The 19,026-nt window shown below is 43.0% G+C and overlaps 1 long non-coding RNA gene across 1 annotated transcript in view; it reads right to left on the bottom strand.

Annotated features, from left to right (window-relative positions):
• Window positions 1-19,026, bottom strand: part of LOC117357946 — an 89,332-nt gene that overhangs the window by 2,134 nt on the left and 68,172 nt on the right. The window lies entirely within an intron of this gene.

The following is a 19,026-nucleotide window of genomic DNA, read 5'->3' as shown; positions in this document are numbered from 1 at the left end:
TGTGTTATTTGCCCCTTAATACATGTTAAAGGGCAATAACATGACTTAAATTATCATAACTTAATGATAACAAAGTCATCATGGGCAACATAGTAATGAGATGCAAAATATACCAATGCACATAAAGTCTCTCATTACTATGTAAATTCTAAAATGTGACTTGCTGTGAACACTTCAAATTTCATTAAAGCAGGAAAAATAACCCCAGCAAAAAAAAAAAAACATCTTAAAGAGCCTGCAATACTTACTGTCTTCCCAACCTGCACACTCGATCACAACCCTCCAATCATAAGCCCACTATCAAAATCCTCCCCCCTTTGGATTGCAACCCTACCCACCTATCAAAATCCCCCTGGATCGCATCCCTGCTGTACCAACCAAAACCCTCTCCCCATGACAAGATCCCCACTCCACCCCAGGAACCTATCAGACCCTACTTGATGATTTACTGGGTCTTTGAGACCAGTTGTTCTTGCTCTTGCCAGTGCCATCTCTTAAAAAATGTCACCTCTAGCTACAGTCTTAGGGTAATACTACTAAGGGTTATGTTTTTTTATACAGTAAAAAGCTATCAATGAGTTACTGTTAAACCCAGTGTGAAGGACTGAGGGGTACTCCCTTACTGATATTACAACTGTACCATCATACAGAAGGGGGCACTAGCTCACTGGTGCTGCAATTATACCACTGTACAGTACAGTAGGTGGTGCTAGATCACAGGGTGGAAGAGAAGGCCACCTTAGGGAAGGTGGGACAACCCTGCTGAGTCATAGGGACTCAAGCAGTAAAGAGTTCATATATCCTAGAGTAGAACGATTCAGAGAGTTCCTGCAGCAAGAGACAGCAGTGAAAAGGGTGAACAGAATGCTAGGAAAGATTAAGAAGGGGATCATGACAGTGGCGTACCTAGGGTATGTGGCACCCGGGGCCCATCATTTTTTGACACCCCCCCCCCATGTAAAAATATTTTTTGTAATGACCATGAAATGGAATAAATGGTCAGAATAGAAACAGGCAGTGAAAATTTTCTTATATTCCAAACATAACATAACATAAATTATGTCTGAATTGTCATGACATCAGAAGTACATATGGAGTAGTTGCAGGTGATGCTTGGGACAGTTCTGATTGTGTTAGTTCGGTTTTATGTGTTTTTTGAATAGAAGGGTTTTTTTATTTCTTTTTGAAGGTTTTGCAGTCTGTGGTTGATGTCAATTGGTTGTAGAGTTGGGGGTCGAGTGTTGCAGCTCGAATGGCTAGGAGGTTGTTGAAAAGTTTTTTTCTTTTGATGTTTTTGGTTGGAGGGTGTGTGAATGGTGCGTGAGTTCTCCTATGTCTGTTTGAAGTGGATTGAATTATTTAGCTAAAGAAATTAGTTACCCCCTCATCCCACACACATTAATTTTCTTCCATTTTTGTTCCCATTATAAAAAACACTGATAAGTTCCCAGAAAAAAAATACATTAAAATAAGAAGTGAAAACAAAGGCCCCTACAGATGAGAACATAACATAAGAATAGCCTAACTGGTCCATCATGCCCAGTAGCCCATTCTCATGGTAGCCAATCCAGGACACTAATACCTGGTCAAAACCCAAAGAGTAACAACATTCCATGCTACCGATCCAGGGCAAGCAGACACTTCCCCCATGTCTTAATAACAGATTATGGACTTTTCCTTCAGGAATTTGTCCAAATCTTTCTTAAAACCAGCTACACTATCTGCTTTTACCATAACTTCTGGCCACTTCATTTTTAAGTTTAGATCTTTCCTTTCAAACAGAGACCTTGCTAGATGTCAAATACAGCACAAGGTAACTTCACATGGACTTAGCTGTGCAAGAAATGTGAATCTCCTCATACACCCACCATATAGTGCAAAAATGTGCAAAGGTCTGTTCTTTTCTTTCGATCACTACATAGCCTAATGTCACACAAGCAGCGCTGTTACAAACATATTCTGTAGGTCAATGCTAAGAATAACAAAGTTTCCTTCCTTGGACCAGAAGGAGGTACTGATAAACCACTGGAAGAGATCCCAAAACAACACCCAAAGACCCACTGGACTAACTGGGGGGTGGAAATGGGCCCGGAGTTTGCTCAGCAGAATTTCCCAGACCACCTCTTCCTCTCAACACATTGACACGCTGCCACCACCACCACTAGGAACACCTCACTGGGTAGGCCAGCTATGCTATAAACTTTATAAAACACATTATTATATTTTCTTATAAAGCACATATTTTAACTGAACTCTCTGACATCCTCAGTCTTTCCATTCACAAAAATAGAAGGAAGAAAAGTTCCCATTTCCTGCTGTCTCAGGTCACCGGCCTATACAATATTTTTTTTCTGCAAACCCTTCAAAAGTCTGACCAAATCCTCATTTCACTTGCATTATAAAGTACTGAGGATGCCATCTCTCCCCAATCCCAGGTCCTAAACTCTAAGACAGTAGTGCAAACTAATGCTGCCAGATTCAGGAAAAAAAATTTCGATTTGTTTCAGCCTATTGAATTGGTTTTTCAATTCGATTTTCCTGCCCAGTTGGGTGATTTTTTTCAAAACTCCTGGTGGGTTTTATAGCTTTTTCATCCCCTTTGGCTTCTCCTAACCACACTGGTGCTGTGGTGTAAATAAAATAAAACAAAAAGAACTTTTCCTCTCTCTGTTAAATCCTAGCTCACGTTTGCAGTCCAACACCAACTATGGCAGGATACACATTTCAAATCTGACATATTATAATCACAAAACAGAAAATAAAATTATTTTTTCTACCTTTTGTTGTCTGGTTATATTTCAAATCTTGTTGGTCCAAGGCTCTGGTTTTCTTCTGATAACTTGCTTGCCAGGGTCTCCTTCTTTTTTCTTTCTGCATGCTAACCATCCATCTGCCAACTGTGTCCTCCCTTTCCATTTCCCTTCCCTCCCCAGGAAGTCTGGTATCTTTCCTTTTTTTCATCTTCCTCCACAGATCCACCTTTTCTTAACTACCCTTTCATCCAGCATCTCTCCCTCCTTCCCCACCACCCCAGAGTCCACCATCTCTCCCTTTCTTTTCCCAATTACCCTCCTATCTAGTATCTCTATCCCTCCTCCACACCATCCCTTGTGTCCAATTTCTCTCCCTTTCTGTTCCTACCCTCCCTAAATCCCATGGTCCATCATCTCTATCCCTCTCCTCTATTTTCAGATCCATTATTTCTTCCCCCCCCCAAAGTTTGGCATATGCACGTCTCTTTGAACACCCCCTTCCCTCCATGTACTTCTAAACCAGGGTCCCCCCCCAAAGGCCTGTCCCCCCTTAAAGGTCTCCCTGTCCCCCCTTGAAGGCCTGCACCCCCCTTGAAGGCCTGTCCCACCCCCTTGTAGGCCTGTCCCCCCCTTGAAGGCCTGTCCCCCCCTTGTAGGCCTGTCCCCCCTTGAAGGCCTGCCTGTCCCCCCCTTGAAGGCCTGCACCCCCTTGAAGGTCTGCACCCCGCGAAGGCCTGCCCCCCCCTTGAAGGCCTGTCCCACCCCTTTGTAGGCTTGTCCCCCCTTGTAGGCCTGTCCCCCCTTAAAGGCCTGCCTGCCTGTCCCCCCCTTGAAGGTCTGTCCCCCCTTGAAGGTCTGCACCCCCCCGAAGGCCTGCACCCCCCCGAAGGCCTGCACACCCCCGAAGGCCTGTCCCACCCCCTTGTAGGCCTGTCCCCCCCTTGAAGGCCTGCCCCCCCCTTGTAGGCCTGTCCCCCCTTGAAGGCCTGCCTGTCCCCCCCTTGAAGGCCTGCACCCCCTTGAAGGTCTGCACCCCCCGAAGGCCTGCCCCCCCCTTGAAGGCCTGTCCCACCCCCTTGTAGGCTTGTCCCCCCTTGTAGGCCTGTCCCCCCTTAAAGGCCTGCCTGCCTGTCCCCCCCTTGAAGGCCTGTCCCCCCCTTGAAGGTCTGCACCCCCCCGAAGGCCTGCACCCCCCCGAAGGCCTGCACCCCCCCGAAGGCCTGTCCCCCCCTTGAAGGCCTGTCCCACCCCCTTGTAGGCCTGTCCCCCCCTTGAAGGCCTGCCTGTCCCCCCCTTGAAGGCCTGCACCCCCCCTGAAGGCCTGCACCCCCCACAAGGCCTGCACCCCCCCTCAAAGGCCTGCACCCCCCCCGAAGGCCTTTCCCCCCCTTGAAGGCCTGTCCCACCCCCTTGTAGGCCTGTCCCCCCCCTTTTAGGCCTGTCCCCCCCTTGAAGGCCTGCCTGTCCCCCCCTTGAAGGCCTGCACCCCCCCTGAAGGCCTGCACCCCCCACAAGGCCTGCACCCCCCCTCAAAGGCCTGCACCCCCCCCGAAGGCCTTTCCCCCCCTTGAAGGCCTGTCCCACCCCCTTGTAGGCCTGTCCCACCCCCTTGTAGGCCTGTCCCCCCCTTGAAGGCCTGCCTGTCCCCCCTTGAAGGCCTGCCTGCCTGCCTGTCACCTCCCTCCCCCTTGAAAGCCTGCCTGCCTGCCCGCCCGCCCCACCCTGAAGGCCTGATGCCCCAACCCACCCCGAAGGACCGCTCGCCCCCCTGGCCTCCCCGCACCACCTATGAAGCAGCCGCAGCAGGATCGCGACGTCAGCGATCCCTGTGCTGCTTAGGCGCTGCTTCCTGCGCCGCGGTCCCGCCCCTCCTCTGACGTCAGAGGAGGGGCGGGACCACGGCGCAGGAAGCAGCGCCCAAGCAGCTCAGGGATTGCTGACGTCGCGATCCTGCTGCGGGCTGCTTCACTGGTGGTGCAGGAAGGTTAGTGGGGCGAGCGGTTCTTTGGGGGTGGGGGGGGACTGAACAGCAAGGCCGGGAGCACCCCCTCAGGGCTGGCACCTGGGGCGGATGGCCCCCTCCGCCCTCCTCTTGGTACGCCACTGGATCACGAACAGATCGGAGAAGGTTATCATGCCGCTGTACCGGGCCATGGTTCGCCCTCACCTGGAGTGCTGCATCCAGCACTGGTCGCTGTACATGAAGAAGGACATGGTACTACTCTAAAGAGTCCAGAGAAGAGAGACTAAAATGGTTAAGGGGCTGGAGGAGTTGCCATACAGCGAGAGATTAGAGAAACTGGGCCTCTTCTCCCTTGAAAAGAGGAGACTGAGAGGGGACATGATTGAAACATTTAAGATACTGAAGGGAATAGACTTAGTAGATAAAGACAGGTTGTTCACCCGCTCCAAGGTAGGGAGAACGAGAGGGCACTCTCTAAAGTTAAAAGGGGATAGATTCCGTACAAACATAAGGAAGTTCTTCTTCACCCAGAGAGTGGTAGAAAACTGGAACGCTCTTCCGGAGGCTGTTATAGGGGAAAATACCCTCCAGGGATTCAAGACAAAGTTAGACAAGTTCCTGCTGAACCGGAGCGTATGCAGGTAGGGCTGGTCTCAGTTAGGACACTGCTCTTTGACCTGGGGGCCGCCATGGGAGCGGACTGCTGGGTGCGATGGACCACTGGTCTGACCCAGCACTGGCAATTCTTATGTTCTTATGAGTCCCAGGAGAGTAGGAGGAAGAAATGGCCCCAGCATACTCCTTGCATTCTGCTTGGCTGAGGTAAACCAATTTCTTTTGCTAACTACATGTGAGCCTTGTTCTAAGGTTTAGCTAGGACCAGACCTTGCTACCTGTTTTGTAGAAGACTTTTTACAGTCTGTGTTTGGCTCATCTCAGGACTTTTGTTTATCAAACAAAAAGACTGTTTTCCTATATGCCCTAACCCAGTGGTCTCAAACTCAAACACTTTGCAGGGCCACATTTTGAATTTGTAGGTATTTGGAGGACCTCGGAAAAAAATAGTTAATGTCTTATTAAAGAAATGACAATTTTGCATGAGGTAAAACTCTGTATAGTTTTTAAATCTTTCCTTTTGACTAAGTCTTAATAATAATATTGTAATTTATAGCTAAAGAGACATATGATCAAGAAACTGTTTTCTTTTACTTTTGTGATTATGATAAACATACTGAGAGCCTCAAAATAGTACCTGGTGGGCCGCAAGTTTGAGACCACTGCCCTAATCTGTAAAGTAACAGGATTCAGGAAAGTTTGTTTGAGTCAATAAATAACTTTTCTGCATTATTGTTAGTTGTGTCTGACTGTGTGTTGACAGGTCCAAAACCCAACCCCATTTGCACTGTTACACTTAGTTATTAATAACTGGTACCCTCTTTTATTAAACTACGATAGCAGTTTTTCTGCGGGAGCCACGTTGAATGCTCTGCGCTGCTCCCAACACTCATAGAGTTCTTTTGAGTGTTGGGAGCAGCACGAGGCATTCAGCGTGGCTCCCGGCGATAAAAACTGCTAGCGCAGTTTAATAAAAGGAGGCCTAAGTCTTGTTTAGTTATAAGCCATTTGATATACCGCCTTTCGAAACAATCAAAGGGGTTTAAAATAATTCAAAGCTACATAACATGGAACCTATGTTAAAACAGCTAAAGATAGTGTTAACATCATGAGGTGTATTTATCAACGTGGGCTAATGTTATGATGCCTTATTTTGCCATAAACTTATGCTATTTTGGCACAGGCCTCATTTTATTCAATGAGTACTAGTTACTAATAACTGGGGTTACCAGTAAAATAGCACATCTTAACGGGCTTGGTACCCCACATTGATAACTCCCCTCCCTCCCAAAATGTATGTACTCAGAAATGAAGTAAAATTGATGGGATTAAAAAAAATAATAATAATAAATATTTACACTATTTATATATATATAAATAGTGTAAATTATCTAATGGAAACTTTTCTTTGGTAACAAGCAAAGAAGTCTGACTTTTTTTTTTTCAAAATAGAAAACTAGCTCTGTGCAATGGCTAATTAAAAACTTTTAATTATTCATTAATTATATTCCATGCAGCAATATGAATCTATTAATTACAGAAATGATGGTGTCAAACCTGTAATATACTGCAAATGAAGAGTTTCAATTGATCTGTAAATGATATGGAACTAATACAAGAACTAGTGGCAAAATAAGAGAAGGCCAAAAAATAAGTTTCAAGTTTCAAGTTTATTAGGATTTTATATACCGCCTATCAAGGTTATCTAAGCGGTTTTACAATCAGGTACTCAAGCATTTTCCCTCTCTGTCCCGGTGGGCTCACAATCTAGCTAACGTACCTGGGGCTATGGAGGATTAAGTGACTTGCCCAGGGTCACAAGGAGCAGCGCGGGGTTTGAACCCACAACCCCAGGGTGCTGAGGCTGTAGATCCAACCACTGCGCCACACACTCCTCCTGAAGAAACAATTCAGTATAACAATAAGAGAAAAAGTATATGAGGGAGGCATGGCCTAGTGTGATGGTGGAGTGGCCTAGTTGTTAAAGCTACAGCCTCAGCACCCTGAGGTTGTAAGATCAAGCCCTGTGCTGTTCCTTGTGACCCTGGACAAGTCACTTAATCCTCCATTGCACCAGGTGCGTTAGATAGATTGTGAGCCCACCGGGACAATATCGTTTATATCAATTGGACTGAACTTAGACATTCATGTGGGCAGAGGCACCAACATTTCAAAATGATTGGGGATGCCAAATACTTACAACCTGCCCGTTCTTGACACAATGAAGGAGCTTGCTCAATATTGGGGGTGCTACGCACCTGCAGAGCTGACTGCTTATGGAAGTGGAAGGTAATTTTATAATTAGTTGCCTTGGCTTTGAAGCACATAGGTACAAATGTTGCATCTATTTCACAAAGCACCTATCTAATAAAGCAACACATGCATCTGTGTGCTTATATAAAAACTAACCCACCAGAAAGTAGACAAAAACATTTAAATCTGTTTCAACGATGTAGAAATAGACTGCCAAGTGACTATGGATATTTGCAACATTACCTGAACTCAGCTCAACCTCCACCCTTGGGAACCTCTACTCATCTGCAACTTATAAATATTTGTAGTTATCGGAGACATTTTAAAAAATGAAGGGGGTTTGATTACAATTTGTAGAATATTTGCAAGTCACACATAAAAAGGCAACTTTGAAAACAGCCCTTCAGTTTCTGTTTCATTGTTTATACAGAAATGTCACACATGACACCCCAGATTAATAAAGTTGGTTATGTGCTTTAGCCCAGTGTTTCTCTGCTCAGTTTTTAGGATATCTACAATGAATATGCATAAACTTGATTTGCCTACAATGTATCCATTATATGCAAATTTATGTCATGCATATTTATTGTGGATATCCTGAAAACCTGACTGGCAAAGGAGTAGTCCAGGAACAAGTTGAGAAACACTGCTCTAGTCCTTGTATCTGCAGGGCAGAGGAGCCCATAGGCTTCAGAGAAAGGCAGGAGCACTCCTAAGAAAGATATAGAGGCGCTAGAAATGGTTCAAAGAAGAGTGACCAAGATGATAAAGGGGATGGGACTCCTCTCATATGAGGAAAGACTAAAGAGGTTAGGGCTCTTCAGCTTGGAAAAGAGATGGCTGAGGGGAGATATGATTACAAAATCCTGAGTGGAGTAGAATGGGTATGAGTGGATCAATTTTTCACTCCGTCAAAAATTACAGAGACTAGGGGACACTCAATGAAGTTACATGGAAATATTTTTAAAACCAATAGGAGGAATGTTTTTTCACTCAGAATAGTTAAACTCTGGAACGCATTGCCAGAGGTTGTGGTAAGAGCAGATAGCGTAGCTGGTTTTAAGAAAGGTTTGGACAATTTCCTGGAGGAAAAGTCCATAGTTTGTTATTGAGAAAGACATGGATGAAGCCACTGCTTGCCCTGGATCGGTAGCATGGAATGTTGCTATTCCTTGGGTTTTAGTCAGGTACTAGTGACCTGGATTGGCCACCATGAGAACAAGTGCTACTGGGCTTGAAGGACCATTGGTCTGACCCAGTAAGGCTATTCTTATGTTCTTATTTTCTTATGCCACAGGCTCCTGGGGAAGGCAGATGGGAAGTGAAGGGTTCAGAACAAGGTATCCATTTGAAAAGGTGCTAAACAAGAATGCAGTAATGCAGATATTGAAATTTATGTGTAAAAGTGTGTCTATAGGACTAGATTTAGTAAATGAAATAAATGAGCACTGACTGCTGTTCTATAAATAGCGTTCCAAGTTAAGAACATAAGAATTGTCATACTGGGACAAACCGAAGGTCCATCAAGCCCAGTATCCTATTTCCAACAGTGGCCAACCCAGGTCTCAAATACCTAGCTAGATCCCAAGTAGGAAAACAGATTTTATGTTGTTTATTTCCCCAAGCCATCTCAATAATGGCCTATGGATTTCTCTTTCAGGAAATTATCCATGCCTTTTTTTAACCCACTAAGCCAGTGGTCTCAAACTCAAGGCTAGGGAGCCACATGGGGCCCGCCAGGTACTATTTTGAAGCCCTCAATATTTTTATCATAATCACAAAAGAAAAATAAAACAATTTCTTGATCATATGTCTCTTTAGCTATAAATTACAATATTATTATTAAGACTTAGCCAAAAGGAAAGTTTTTTATAAACTATAAAGAGTTTTACATCATGTAAAATTGTCATTTCTTTAATGACATTAACTATTTTTTTCTTAGGCCCCCCAAGTATCTACAAATCCAAAATGTAGCCCTGCAAAGGGTTTGAGTTTGAGACCACTTCACTAAGCTAACTGATTTTACCACATTCTCCGACAACGATTTCCAGAGTTTAATTACATGTTGTGTGAAGAAATATTTTCTCTGGTTTGTTTTAAATCTACTACTTAGCTGGGTGCTGTTTATAGAATAGCATGAAATGCTGGGATCCACACCCAACTTTGGGAGTAAGGATTTACACCAACCCCCTATTCTACGAAACTGCGATAGCAGTTTTTAGCGCGGTAAGTCATGCTGAATGGCACGCGCTGCTCCCGACGTTCATAGAGTTCCTATGAGTGTCGGGAGCAGCGTGACTCTCTGCGCTAAAAACTGCTATCGCAGTTTAATAGAAGAGGGAATGAGTGAAACCTGGTATTAAATCCTTATGTGTAAATTAGTCATGGATCCCACAAATTCTATAATGTGTGCATCTTTTCTGAACAACCCTGATCCACCCATAATCCTTCCGTGACCATGCCTCCTTTTCAGTTGTGGGCTAAAAGATTTATGTATGTATCTTTATAGAATAGCACTAAGCAAGATAGGTGCTTAAATCCAATTTATACCAATAATTCATAGTGCCCAATTACTGGCACTAATTGGCTCATACTCAATTAAATTACTTGTGCAAAGGAGATGTGCTCCCAAATTTCCATGTGCAATTTTGAGCACCATATATAGAATCTGGGTGTTTATATGCACCTAAATTTTGTGCTAAGATTTCAGTGGGTTTTTTGTTGTTGTTTTTTTTTGCATTTTGGGCTAGTATGTGCTAATGCTAAAACATATTAGTATCCTTAGAACTCTTTAACACATAATAAATATTTTCCACTGACAAAGAGTCAGCTTTAGAATATTGTAAAATATCTTTCAAATACATTTTCAATAGTTCCAAAGGAGCCAGATAATGAGTCATAGAGAAATTCAAAAATCTCAAATTCCTACTATGAAATCGATTTTCAATAGCTTCCAATTGATTAAGTAACAAAGTATTGGCCTTAACAAAAGAAGCAGTAGCTTCTGATAGTTTAGACTTGTTTCAATTTCTTGAGTATTCTCATGAAGTAATTACTAAGCGTGCCACCTTGTTAGTAACCTTTCTCTCAGAAGCAGACAAAATTTTGATTTTGAAATTATATTTTTCCAAGTAGCTGGCTCTGTTTTGTGGTCAACCAATGTGTTTCCAGATGTGGCCAGGCATACTCAGCTACATAGGAAGCAGTTCCTACAGCTAAAGACTAAGGTCTTGGCGGTGGGAGCAACATTTTTCCTTGCAAATGCCTGGCCAATTATGGGAACAATAGATATATATTTCAGGACCCTTCTTATTTACGCTGGGTTTTACTAAGCCACGGTAGAGGTTTCTAAATGCTCTGATGTTGCTCCGATGCTCATAGAATTCCTATGAACGTTGGAGCATTTAGTGCTCTGGGCCACTGTAGAAAACTCTACCATAGCTTAGAGTCTTTTTATTAGATAAACCTATACTTTAATGAATTAATTATTTTATTTTATTAATAGGTTGTGATATTAGAGTATAGTGTAATGCCATTGCCTGTTAGCAGTATAAGCATTTGAGTTGGTCACTCCTACAATGTGAACTACATGATTTTTCTTCTTTTTAGCTATGCATTGTTATATTGCATTGATCGATTATGCAGTAAATGTTTCTTTCATTTTCCTTAATTTGCTTTGTTGCATGTAATGATAAATGAGGTATAAATAAAAAAGCACATTAGTAGATATCTTGTAGAAAATGGGAGCTGTAGTAAATAATGTGTGTCAATATGTGTGTTAATGTATGTTAGCATTCACTGCCCCAGTAGTGCCTTGTAGTAAATCGAGCTCATTAGTTTCCACTGACCTAATAGGGAATGGGCCATTTTGCATAATGTTGCAACTCATTACTTCAGTAGCACAGAATTTGAATCACCAATAATGCAACCTATTTTATGTACATCAACAGTATAACCCATTTAACATGTGCTAATGCTTGTATTGTTAACACAAGTCAGGACACTGACCCCCTTAATTAGAAAACCACCAGTGATAAATATATTTTTCCAGCCTTTCTACGTTTGCCATATAAATTAGTTTTTGATTTGAGAATTTATAGCAAAGAAACCCATCTGTTCTTAATTCACAAATTTGTTTTGAGTAACTTTTTTCTACATACTGTATGTATGAATATCCTGCAGAATATTTATAGCATAAATTAGGGATTTAGGGGGGGAAGTATATATCGATATCTATATTATAAACAAATGTAAGACCTTTTAATATTCTTATGGTTACAGAACAATCTTATGACATTATAAACTATTGTGGGACCCATTTACTGAGCTGCTCTACCTATTAACATGACAATTAATTGGTTTCATTGCATCTGGCAAAAAAAAAGTCCCATATATAAAAAGGAGTTTGCTTTATTGAAGATTTGTATTTGGTTATACTACTGAAGTATGATTTGAAGTTTGCCATTTTATAATAGGGACATTCCTATGCTGCCACAAATATGCCCATGTCCCCTGTTTTGGCCCATTCATACCGTGTTTCCCAGAAAATAAGACAGTGTCTTATATTAATTTTGGGCCCATAAAGCGCACTAGGTCTTATTTTCGGGGTATGTACATGATCATCTCCCTTCTCCTTCACCCCAATTCTTCCTCTCTCCTTTCTCTCCCCCATATGTGCAGCAGAACCCTTGCCCAGCTTCTCTCCTTCCCTCCCCCATCCCTCGTGCAGCAGGACCCTTGCCCAGCTTCCCTTCCCTCCCTCCTATCCTTTGTGCAGCAGAACCCTTGAGCGAGTATCCCCCCCCCCGCTGTGCAGCCAAACCCCCATCCGAACCTCCCGCCAACCGCATGCAAGCCCTACATACCTCCCTAAACAGCGTTGGACCGACAGCACTCTAAACAGGCTGCTTTGGCCTTGTCCGCCTGTGAATTCACTCTGCCGTTTTACTGATTAGGGAGGGAAGAATGGGGGTTTGGCTGCATGGCGGCAGGGGAAACGCTGCTGCTGGTGAATCCCGGGACTAGGGCTTATTTTTGAGGTACAGCTTATTTTAAGACCTACCCCAAAAATCCTGCTAGGGCTTATTTTCGGGGTAGGTCTTATTTTTGGGGAAACACGGTAGTTTAGATGTTTCAGTTTGTAAAATGGATGTTCTTGCTAGACTTTTTTTTTTTTAGTTCAATAATTTTATTGAATATTATAAGAATTATAAACAGAAAGCAGTTCAAACACATAGAATCATAATAAAAATCATGTATCAAATATTCGTATCTACAATCGTTTGAATAGAACTAGATTAATGAAAAGGATCGAGTATCTGGAACTGCTTAGAAAAGGAACAGAAAAAGACAGAGAAGCAGGAGGGATAAGAGAAAGAGAGAGAAAGATAAAGGAAGAGAGAGAGAAAGAGAAATAGAGAGAGATAGAGAGAGAGGCAGAAGTGTCTATAAAGCAGAACGAACATATGAATCTAAGAATGCCCAAGGTGATTTGTTTCGTGTCAAGTTTGTAGAGGATCGAGAAAACAATTTCTTCTCATAAGCATAAGATTCAAATTTGTGGTACATACTTAAAGAGTTCCACCAGAAGGTGTAGTCTAGTAATGAGGATGATTTCCAGTTTTTCAGAATATGCATTAGAGCTATCACAAACATGGTGTCTATGAGTTTAGGCGGGCAATTTGATTGTGCAAAACATGGGTGTTGAGAACGAAGAATTATAATGTCCATGGAGATCACTTCTGAACATTTAGTGATAGATTTTATGGTATCCCAAATACGAAGCCAAAAGGAATGAACCATATTGCAGTGGAAAAGCATGTGATCGAGAGTTCCGGGTGCTTTCAGACAGTTCCAACAGGTAGAGTCTTGTTGTAGATTCGCTTTCCATTTACGATATGGAGTCCATACTGCATTCCACATAACAAAGTACATTGATTGCGAAACTCTGGATGATAAAAGAGGACGATTTGTGGAAGACCAGAAGAGCTCCCAATCTATTTCAGAAAGCGTGGTTTTCAAAATAGAGTCCCAATGGTTCATAGATTGAGATGAAAAGGTGAAGAAGTGATCTCTTAGTATACCATAAAAAAGAGATATTGCCTTACCCTTCAGTAAAGCCAGAGTGGACCAATGACGAACAGTATGAATAGAGGTCATAAAGTCAGGGCGTGTATGTATATTAGCTAATATTCCAGTAAGCATAAGCCATTGTGATCGTACAGAGGATGGGAGTGAGTATGCGGAACGGAAAATATCAAAGGGGACAAAAGAATTAGAGGAGACCAATTGATGAACAAACCACACACCCGCCCGCTGCCACCTCTTCCATGAGAGGGATCTTCCACTGATCTGAATTTTAGAGTTATTCCAAAGGGACATGAGTGGGCCTTCATCAGCGTGAATTTCAGCCGCTGCATCTAATAGGCGTAAAGCATGCTGCGTTGCACATAATAAAGAATACCTTCTCAAGTGTCTAGGTATTGACACTGTAAGAAAGCACGAGACGTGCAGTGGTGTACATAAAAAGCGTTCCATTTCAAACCATGCTGGTTGGTCTTGAGGGTTCGAATCAACTATCCATTGAGCTCCATATTTGGCTAATGATGCAATATAATAGTAGTAAAAATCTGGTAGATTTAGGCCGCCATTAATCTTAGAGGCCTTCAGCTTGGCGAGAGCAATACGAGGTTTTTTCTTGTTCCAAATAAATTCAGAAATTTTCATATTAAGCCAATGAATGAATTTTTTCCGGCATAATAGGGGAAGCATAGAAAGAATGTAATTAATTTGTGGAGCCAGAGTCATTTTAATGGAGGCTATTCTACCCCACCAGGACAGATAAAGCGGAGACCAACGCGTTGTAGTATTTAAAATTAAATTTTTGATTTTGGATATGTTAAGATCCTGAGCATGATCTGGATCTTTATGAATTAGGATTCCCAAATATTTCACAGCTCCTTGTGACCATGGAAAAGAGAAATGAGCTAGATCTGAGAAGGAAATATGGTCATTGAGAGGAAAGATCTCCGACTTCTCCCAATTGACAGAGTATCCCGAGAGACGAGAATATTGGGAAACTATGTAAATGAGATGGGGTAGAGAGACAAGAGGATCTCTGAGAAAGAGGAGAACGTCATCGGCATAAGCTGCCAATTTAATGTCTCGATTTGATGAGGGAATACCTTTTATTAGGGAACACTGTCGGATAGCAGATAATAAAGGTTCCAATGCTAAATCAAATAATAATGGTGAAAGGGGACAGCCTTGACGGGTACCTCTGTGAAGGGAAAATCTATTAGAGAGAGAGTTATTAATCAGGATACGGGCCGTGGGTTGACGATATAATGTTTCTATCCAATTTGTGAAAAAGGAACCAAAGTTGTACCATTTCAGTACTCGGAATAAGAAAGGCCACTCCACTCGGTCAAAGGCCTTTTCAGCATCGATGGCCAGGCCAATCACAGGCTCTGACATTGTTTTGGCGTGAGCATTTATATGGTGAAATAAACGTAAATTATCTCCTATATATCTTTGTTTGATGAATCCCGTTTGATCTTTATGTACGAGGGTTGGGATCACTGTATTAAGTCTTAGTGATAGAATTTTCGCCATGATTTTGTAATCCAAATTGAGGAGAGAGATAGGACGAAAATTTTTAACCAAAGTAGCATCCCTATCTGGTTTGGGAATAACTACAATGGTGGCCTCGGTGAAGTTAAATTGTTTGTCCGGAGTGGAGTGGAGGAAATCATAATATGTTAGAAGTTGAGGTGCCAAGAGAGCTCAGAAATTTTTAAAAAACTCACCAGTAAACCCATCTGGTCCAGGGGCTTTCCCAGCGGGTAAGGAGGATATAGCAGTCTCAATCTCATTTGTAGTTATAGGAGCATCTAGTTTTGCTTTAATAGATTCCGATATAGTCGGATGATTTAAAGAAGCAAGAAAAGAATCTATGTCCGAATCAGGGGCCGAAGACTCAGAATGATATAGGGCAGTATAAAATTTTTCAAATTGGGAGGAAATCAACGATCTGGTTCTTACTAATTATCCTGATGGGTCTTGAATAGCTGAAATGTGTAAACGTTTTGATTTGGTTTTGAGATATCTTGCTAAAGGGCGACCCATAAGATTATCTCCCATATAGTGACCAGAAGTTGAAATAAAGATATCTCGTCGGGCCGTGCAAGAGACCAAAGTATTATATTCATATTTAAGGTTTTGAATACGTTGGAATAAGGATGGATCATGTAAATGAGTAGACATATGTTGTAATTCTAGGTTTTTGATAGAAATTTCCAATTCTTTTTCTTTTTGCATGGATTGTTTCTTTTTCCAGGAAGCAAGCTTAATCAATTCACCTCTGAGAGAAGCTTTGTAGGCTTCCCAGACGATAGAAGGACAAATTTCTGGATCTTTTGTATTGAGTTCGAAGAATTCTGTAGTAAAGGATTTGATTTTGTCCACTATTATCTCATCTAAGAGTAAAGTATTGTTAAGTCGCCAAGAGGGAGATTCTTTGTGCGGAGCAGAAACAGATAAATGCAAAGAAATAGCTGCATGGTCTGTAAGAGATATTGGGTGTATGATAGTGTTTGTCACATCTTGAATGAGAGAAGAGGAAAGAAGAAAGAAATCAATCCTCAAGTAGGTGTTATGTGGCGGTGAAAAATGGGAATATTCCCTACCTTTTGGATTTAGTAAGCGCCATGGATCTACAAGGGAGAAGGCTTCTTTTAAAGCATGTAGAGCTGCAAAAGATCTGGATTTGGAGGGTTTGCAAGAGGATGATCTGTCTATGTAAATATCTTGAATTTGATTGAAATCCCCGCCCAGTATCAGAGAACGAGAATCGTTTTCAACTAACGCCAGCTGAAGGTCTTTGAAAAAGTCTGGGTGGTCCAAGACAGGAGCGTAAATGTTAAGGAACACAAAATCTACAGAGTGCAACGCAGCATGCACTAGACACCATCTACCGTCAGAATCCGTTTTAACAGAGTGAACAACAGGGGATAATTTGTCACTGAGAAGTATTGATATCCCATTTTTCTTCCTCTGAGTTGCAGGAGAATATAAATGAGTGGAATATCCCTTCAACTTAAATTTCAAGGAGGCAGCGGGCGGGAGGTGGGTCTCCTGTAAGTATATCACATCAGGATGTTTATTAGACACATAGTTGGCTATCTTTTTTCTTTTAATAGGATGGTTCAAACCATTCACATTAAAAGAAAGGATATGTAAGTCAGCCATAATCTATTATATGTGGTGTTAGAACATAGCAGATATCACCTTTATAAGAAAAAAGCAAAATGACATAACCAAAATATCAAACAGACACTTCTGCCAGAAGGTAGAAATAAAGAAAGCATAAGATAAAGAGCAAATAGACTAGCAGTGACAGCATAATACAAGGTCAGAAAAAAGAAAGACCAAACTATCATGCATGGAAGAAAGCAGTTTAAGGGTGCTCCTGTGCGCACGGAGAGATAACACATACGGAACATCTAACATTATTTCACACTCACTCAATTTGAGAAACATGAAAGTGGTGTGCTTTTTCACACAAAGCAATAAATTGTATAGTCTTATATTAGCAAGCTATAACAGCAGAAAACCTTAACAGCAGAGAACATTAACAGCAGAAACCAGATGCAAGCATAGACATCAGTAGCTCAGCATGTCAGCGCATTTTCAGAGAGTCCAGGAATGCAGTCAGCTCATCAGGATCAGTGTACGAAGTAGTGCGGTTATTGTAGGTAACTTTCATCCTGGCAGGATACATAAGACCGTATTTGGCTCCAATGTCTTTGAGCTCTTGCCGGTGAGAGAGAAAAGCCTTTCTCTTCAAGGCTGTGGTTTTAGCCAGATCTGGAACAATGAAAAATTTCCTGCCTTGATGTAGTAGCTGAGGTTTAGATTTTGCTGTTGTGAGGATCTGTAATGTGTGTTGAAATCTGAGGAGTTTAGCCACAATAGGCCTGGGAGAAGATGCATGTGTAGAGAGGTGAGACGGCACGCGGTGAGCACGCTCTATTTCCAATGGAGGTGAGAAGACAAGACCCAGGGTAGCAGGCAGGAAAGCAGACAGAAAGGCAACCATATCAGAGCCCTCTGATGATTCAGGTATCCCAATAATTCTTAAGTTGGATCTTCTGCTGCGATTAGAAAGATCTTCATAGTCTCTTTGTAAAGTAGTGATCAGTTTATCATGTTTAGATACCGTTTCTTGTAGTGAAGATATGACAGATGTTTTTTCCTCTAGGACGTCTAAACGATGTCGGGCATCTACAAATTGGGAATTAATTGCCTCAATCTCACTTCTTAAAAGTTTGATTTCATCAACCTGTTCCTGAATTATGCTCCGATTTGATCTTATTTCTTTCAAGAGCAAGTCAAGTGAGGCCTCATCATTCTTCGGCGCCGTTATCTCTGGTGTGTTCAGATCAGATTTCAGCTTCTTCCCTCCGATCGATGTAGATGGAGCAGTTTCGTTTTTTGTCGATTTTGTAGGCGACATAGGGACTTTTTCAAAAATAAGCACTTTTTAATCAGTTTTGAGTGTGGGTGAGGAGGAGTAATTATTTCATGTTTGTGGTCCTCGCGGTGGTCAAGCCACGCCTCTTAATGATGTTAATTTAGATTGAGGCGGTTAATTTGTTATTTGAAGTTTGAAGTTTGTTATGAAGTCTTAAAGAAAGAAACAGTTATTGCGGTTGAATTATAAGTTGGATTGTTTGTGCTTCGCTCAGTCGCTTCGCAAAGGCGCGAGCTAAGGCGCACGCGCCTTTGCCGTGCGCCTTAGCCGGCGCGCCGAACGGCTGCGCCGTTGAGCCGTTGAATTTAAAGTTTAAAGGTTCCCGGCACGGGCTGGGGGGCGGAGCAAGCAAGCTCGCTCGCACGCCCGGCCCAGCAGCAAGAGCAGCGTCGGCTGGGCTGGTCAAAGCAGGGCAGGCAGTCGCTGCGGGAGACGTCTCGTCGGGTTGGTCCGGGGCTGAGAGGGTGGGTTGTCCCCAAGCAGCAACAGCTGCTGCACGATGGCTCCTCCGCTCCTCCGCTTGAGCCGTTGAATTTAAAGTTTAAAGGTTCCCGGCACGGGCTGGGGGGCGGAGCAAGCAAGCTCGCTCGCACGCCCGGCCCAGCAGCAAGAGCAGCGTCGGCTGGGCTGGTCAAAGCAGGGCAGGCAGTCGCTGCGGGAGACGTCCCGTCGGGTTGGTCCGGGGCTGAGAGGGTGGGTTGTCCCCAAGCAGCAACAGCTGCTGCACGATGGCTCCTCCGCTCCTCCGCTTGAGCCGTTGAATTTAAAGTTTAAAGGTTCCCGGCACGGGCTGGGGGGCGGAGCAAGCAAGCTCGCTCGCACGCCCGGCCCAGCAGCAAGAGCAGCGTCGGCTGGGCTGGTCAAAGCAGGGCAGGCAGTCGCTGCGGGAGACGTCCCGTCGGGTTGGT

The sequence above is a fragment of the Geotrypetes seraphini genome, chromosome 3 (assembly GCF_902459505.1).
Source record: "Geotrypetes seraphini chromosome 3, aGeoSer1.1, whole genome shotgun sequence".
Classification (NCBI taxonomy): Eukaryota; Metazoa; Chordata; class Amphibia; order Gymnophiona; family Dermophiidae; genus Geotrypetes; species Geotrypetes seraphini.
Note: the sequence above shows the minus strand (reverse complement) of the source record. Positions and strands in the feature narration are given on the sequence as shown.